The sequence below is a fragment of the Acanthopagrus latus genome, chromosome 15 (genome assembly GCF_904848185.1).
Source record: "Acanthopagrus latus isolate v.2019 chromosome 15, fAcaLat1.1, whole genome shotgun sequence".
Lineage (NCBI taxonomy): Eukaryota > Metazoa > Chordata > Actinopteri > Spariformes > Sparidae > Acanthopagrus > Acanthopagrus latus.
The window spans coordinates 16,004,439-16,011,066 of NC_051053.1; the positions used below are offsets into that span (position 1 = coordinate 16,004,439).

Below are 6,628 nucleotides of genomic sequence, written 5' to 3' on the forward strand. Positions count from 1 at the left end.
TTTCTTCACAGGTGCAGAAGCTGATTTGAGTACCGAGCTGTGGTGGTGCTGCATATGACTCCGCATCGTGCTCGTATTACCCGCGGTGTACGGCATTATTTTCATACAATGTTTGCATATTGTCTGTGTTTTATCAGTCACTCTACTGCCATTTATCATTTCCGCCGGGTACCCAAAATGCTGCCAAACAGACGATTTAAAAGTGGCGGGGGCATCTTCAATGGTCATACCGGTATTTTCCGACGTCATTCTGGCTGCTTGCTGTTTCCCCTCCTTCTCCTCCTCTTCTTCTTTTCCTTCTCCTTCTTTAGGTTCTGGCAGGCTAGACGTAGCAAATGCGCATTACTTCCCCCACAGGTCACAAGTAGAAGCACAGCCAGTCAAAATTCTCTGGTAGAAGCAGAGCCAGCTTCTCTGGTAGAGGTACAGGGGTAGAGGTTTGCATAGCTCACAAATCTCGCGAGACAGATTTTTAACGCGACGAGAAATATCGTCGAGTTTAATCTCGCGAGATCTCGTGGCACGAGATCTCGTCACACCCCTAGAGTATGGCAATAAGATTGACGTGAAAATATTTAATGGGGGTGTTTATTTGGAGAGGATCTTGGCAGTGACCGCGTCCCCGACTTCTTTTCATTTGCCATATTACTCGGTAAACACGCGTGGAAGAGAATCCCTGAGGTCAGCTGTGTGCGAGTTTGTGCGAGTCCACGCGTCCGACTGACCGTGAGTGTGTGTGTGTGTGTACGTTTGTGAGTCAGTGTGGATGTCCACGCACTCGTGCTGGGCTGGGTAATTACATATAATCATCCAAAATGTTTATACTGTACAAATAGCCTAACTATGCTGACTGAGTGGCTGTGTGGGACGGGTATAGCTGGCGTTGTGAATGGGCCCGGCCGCTCGGTGATTACCCGGGCTCGGGGCCAGGCTCGTATTGTCATGCGGGGACAGAGAGCCTGCTGACACTCTTTACGACCACAGCATCCACACCACACTATTCAACATATCATGAAGATATACTATATAATGTAGTCATCATGCGCTACGGCCAGGCTTGTAGCAGAGGCCAGAGGAAGGAAGGAAGGAAGCTTTCTTTGTTTCATACGACATGAATACCTTTGCTCTGACAAGCTGCAACCACAGAACTGTTTTTTTTCAGTTCTGTCAAATCTTTTCAAACTGATTCAGTTGTTTAACTCATGCTTTTTATTAAAGCGGACGTTGATGCACACCTGCCAAGTAATAATAATGTTAAATCCCATTTATTTGTTATTATGCATACCAGATTGTACGGTATGTTGGTGTCATTGTATGACTCCCATTGTGCATTTCCTCGCTGATTAGTGCCTGATGTGTCATTTCCTCGCTGAAACATTATGTTTTGTATTATTCTTAATCAATCAGAGAAAATGATGTTGTTCTCAGATTAAATAAATGGCGCTTGGAAAGGTTTTTGGACGTCTAATACGTTTGTTCGAACATTGTTTTTCATCTACGCAAGCAGCATGGTTTCCTCATCCCAGCAGGAGCTGGGAAGCATGAAGACGTCTGGACTGCCCTGCTTAGCCTGCTGCTACTGCGATCCAACCCCTGGAAAAGTGGAAGAAAATGGATCAAATTGGATGGACGCATCATGCTGGTCTGTCAGTCCATCACTCCAGACTGAATCTTCTCACCAACTATCGGATGAATCACTATGAACTTTGGCAATGATATCAGCACTCCTCAGCGGATGAATCCTGATGACTCTGTTGATCCCCTGACTTTATATCCACCATGTCAGGTCAACCTTTCCACTTGTGTCATTGGCGTGGTTACATTGTGAAGCAGCTGGATTTGCAAGATCACATGACTGTGATCTGTGCGCTTGTGGCTGAACTGCAGTGGTTTGACAATCAGCCTCCTATGAGGAACTACTTTAGCTGTGACGACAGAAAAGCGAAGCAACTGTTTGTTTGAAAGCAACAATGGCAGCTCCTCGAGAGGTTAGCACAGTTGCTATAGCAACAGATATATCAGAACTGGAGAGCATCTTTCATCAAAGGAAGAGCAGAGAACAACACTGGATGGGTTATATGTCTTCACTCTTCTAATGACTGGCTTCAGAAAGAGTTTGATTTACCAACTGCCTTCCACTGTTGATCTGATAGGTTGAAGTTAGCCTTTGATGGTTCACGTCAAGTGTTTCTTGACAGTGCCTACCCTTTTCCAAACAATTTCTAAAGGCGATTTCCCAGATTGTCCTGTGTAACAAACCACCTGGCACACAATTTTGCATATATCTTCATGGTATCCAGAGGATGAATCTCGACTTTGATGATCCCCTGACCTTCCGTGTGAAACCGGTGAACATAATAACATGAACGTGAGCACTGTCATCACGAGCATGTTAGCATGCTGATGCTAGCTTGGAGTCAAAGGCACCGCTGTGCTTAGGTGCTGCTTCCACGCCTCAAGCCTCTTCATCTTATTTCCCTTGCAACAAACTTCTTAACAGTTCAAACACAGTCAAGGAAATCTGACCGTTGATCATTATCATTTGTATCTTGAATCTTTTTGCACGCTGATGTTATGCATCACTTGATATCCATAAGGCAGAATGAATGCATTATGTACGGTCAATAGTGCATCTGAAATAACAAACACAATGTATGGAGGCGTCTCTGGTTCTCAGAGGTAGAAAGTTCAGAGTGCCTTTGAGGTTTGACCTGCATCTGGCAGAGAGTTAAAGAGGGCTAAGGGTCACCTTGTCCCGGATGTGGTGCTGGTGTGTATCTTTGTATCTTAGTGTGTGCGTGTATGTGTGTGTGGTTGGAGGGGGGTGCTAACAGAGGAGAAGGGGTGTTAGTTAGTACTTCTCGGTCTAGTTGCAGTGCTCTTACTCACGTCCATATTTCATATCTGTGGCTTTCAAACAAAAGCCGTATGTTGATACAATCTGCTGGCCAGCCAGAGGAAATGAGTGTTTGTGTGCTCACTAATGATGTTTCTATTTCTCTTTCTAATGCGATCCAGTTTTTTCCACTGAGCTCATTAGATTGCTGTGTTTCATTTCTCAACATATAACCACACGTCTATTCTCTTCTGGGTCGAGAGTTTCATCATACCCACGTGATGATGAAAGATTCACTCCTGGTGAAGTCAATTCACGTCCTATGATTCAGCATGAGTACTGCCTTTGTTATTGCAAATAGATGATCTGTAGGTGAGACTGTGCGCTGTTTTGTTTCTCTGAAACCCTTTTCCGGAACTGACTTCACTAGGAATCAGACCTGTGACTTTGTGATTTGCCATGATATGACTGAGTTGTGTTCAGACTGCGCAAGAAAAACATTTTAGAAACAGCGCCATTGACTCCAATTGCCATTGCCGGCACACAGAGGTGAGTGGATACACACAGACTAGAATTGAAAAGTTAGTTAAAGATAGAAGATGAAAAGATTCATATTCTTGAATGAGGGCTTATTACTCTAAAAAATAGAGAGACCTCGAGGAAAGCTGAGACCAGGTCGACGATTAACATAATTCAGTTAATCGGGTTTGGTACTTTGACATTTTGGGAAATACACTTATTCACTTTCTTGCCGAAAGTGATCTGAGAAGACTGATAACATTCCTGGGTACTTGTTGTCCCCATGAGGTTGCCAGGCGGCCAGCGGATACTCCAAAAGGGTCACTGTGCTAGGTTGAGAAAAAACTCTGGGAACAATGTGCCGTTTTTACACGTTTTTTAAACAAGATAACACTTGTTACTTTGTAAAGCGTGTGCTGGTTGGCAGATAAAGTTACCCTCAGAAAGAGCCAAGCAACCTGTTTCCCACTGTTTTCAGTCTCAGAAAGCGATCAGTACCAAAACGTATTCCTTGAATTTATGCGTATTTGTGTTAAGTATATTCAGGTGATTCAACCTGTTAACCACTAGGTGCATCAAAGATGCTAATGTTACTTTGTGTATACATCATTAAATAATGGCATCTCTTGACACAAGGGTCGATGCAGTTGCTCCTGCCGGATTAACTGCTGTGTGAATGCGAATATGGGAATATGGACCATTAAAGCGACAGTTCACCCCAAAATCAAAAAGAACTGCTTTCCCTCTTAGCTGCAGTAACATTTATGCAGAGTTACCAGCTGTAGAGGTGTCTGCCCTCTCTTGAAAAAAAGTCCAACGTGAAAATGGCTTTTTCCACAAATTTGAGTTTGAGGGGTGTAGTTCTGGTGTAGTTCTAGGTCTGTGGATTATCTTGAGGAGGATCACAATTTCTGGAACGAGACAGCCCTGTTGTGTTTTTCAAATGTATTTATTTTTCTGCTACTTTGAGCATCACAAGCTGATCGCCATCTAGTTTCACTGGACGTCTCTGCGTCTGATGTTGCTAAAACTCGAATCTGTCAGCTGACATGAATAGGACCTTAATGTTTAGAGCTGTCATTGTTTACATTTTGTGCAAATGTATTTGTGTTTGAACTCGACAGTACATTCCACTGGGGATGGAAGAAATGAGGGGTCACTTGCATCTAGCATCTCAATCCCACCGTGGTAGATGAACATCAGTACAAAAATACTTGTATCTACGTTGGCTCTTTACAACCATTCCACTGTTTGCATGGGTGTCCATGTGTAGGACAAGCAAACCCGCGGTGGCCTCACATACCAGAGGTCTCAGCTGTGTTTGTACGCTTACTGAGCCGCTGTTAGGCAACCATGGTCATGTTCACAAACTCACTGTTAGGAGGTTTACTGTACAGATCTCAGACCTGCTCCCCCCCCCCCCCTGTAATCACCCACCCTCCCTCGCCCTCTCCATCCTTTGCCGCTGTGCTGCCGGCGGACGCAGGTCCTGGAGCTGCAGCAGCCGGCCGGTCCACCCATCAATGCCTCCTTTAAGGGTCAGTGGAGCAGGACTGCTGCACAGACCACCTTTATCTAGCACTCTCAGGACACTCATTCATACACCAGAGAGGAGGAGCTATCTGCAGCAACACACATATACAAGTAAACACACACACACACACACACACACACTGAGCAAAGCCTGTGTATGTGTGTACTTGCTTGCTCAAACACCATCGGGGAGCAAGAAAACACTCCGTATGTGCATCTGTGTCTGTGTGTGTTTTGCATCTGGGACTGTGCATACACACACCTCTGTTTACTGTAAATAAAGATAGATTTCATTTTATAAACAAACTCATGTTTATTTGAATGATCAATCTAAATCTTGTGCCTGTGTGCAGCCATTCAACAGTTGGGTTTTCTTTCGCTGGTGAGTGCCATGCAGGTGAATAGCGGAAGGAGGCTGGCTGTTTCCCATGAAGTTTACCCGGCAACAGTCCGATTTCTCAATGGTGCATTTCATTCAAATCATACATTGGTATTTAAAAGATGAGTCATGACCACCCCTGCACATATTCACTGTTGGATTTATTTGGATTGGACATGCACACAGTGACCCACCCACACACACGCGTGCATACCTCTGTTGTTACTGTAGCTGGTGGAGCTGACCTTAATAATCTCTTATTTAAAAAGTTGAGTCACGCTATAAACACAGAATGGCCTCGAATCACCCAAAGTCCAAACAAAACAGGAAAGTGGATGTCACTAATCAGGAAAAAAAATGGGTCCTAAATCAAAGGAAAGTCGAGTTTGTTTCCTTTTTGTATAATTATATCCACTCAGTCATAAAATGTACTTCTTGTCACAATACATACAAATCTGTCTTTATCTTCCATGATTTAAGATGCTGAACTACAACAAAGACAAGACTAATTTCACTCCCATAGGCAGTAGTGTTCACTTGCTCTTAAAAACATAATAAGTTCTGAAGACAAGTCCAAACCAGGAACCAGGGCTACCTGATTAGCGGGTTAAAGTGCGCCGTGACAGCGACAAATTTCTGCATGTCGTAACGCTAACTGATGGCAATAATGAACATAATGACAGATGGTGAGTCATTAGTCCTGAAGCGTTTAGACTGCTTGACCTGAATCACAATCTGCCTCTCTTACTCCCATGTGTGTGTCAGTCTTGTACAATGCATCAGTTATTTACCCAGGGCCAGACCTTATGCAACATTTATTTCCAAGAGAGACTGTTTTGGAAAGTCCTAAACCCCATTTACTGAAAGTTAGGCCTGCACAAAGTCACAAGCATCTCATCAAAGAAGCTGTTTTCTTCTCGCAGTAATGTGAGCATGATTTACAATATAGGATATGTATTTTCAGTTGAAGAGGGTATTTCTTTTCCTTCCTCTGAACTGCCAGCCTCCAGTCACGCTTCTCTAATTGACCCTTAGCAAAAGCCCTCATTAGTAGCCTCCGCTGCGTAAGTCAAGCTTTCCGTTTTTGCACAGTACACATGCGGTTTAAAAATGATAAAAGTGGCAGATTTACCACTGGAAATTCTAAGTAAATGTGCCGCTGACTTTGGAAAGACAAGACAAAAGCGGGGTTGATCATCGCTAGCTGGGACCCGTCAGTTTTGGCAGCCGAATTGACAGCGAGCAGACTTTATGGCTGTGGATAATTAAAGGAACATTAGCTCCGTGAGTTGAAAACATTGTTTCCATATCACACTTTTAACACTACAAGAGAAAAGGCTTTTAGAATTAAAAAAACTAAA

General features: G+C 43.7%; 1 long non-coding RNA gene across 1 annotated transcript; it reads right to left on the reverse strand.

Annotated features, from left to right (window-relative positions):
• Positions 1-1,249: 1,249 nt before the first annotated feature.
• Positions 1,250-2,055, reverse strand: LOC119033027. Its single transcript, XR_005079116.1, has 2 exons — positions 1,680-2,055; positions 1,250-1,593 (listed from the first exon to the last, which is right to left on the reverse strand). It is a non-coding gene; the product is annotated as an uncharacterized LOC119033027 (long non-coding RNA).
• Between the last annotated feature and the right edge of the window lie 4,573 nt (positions 2,056-6,628).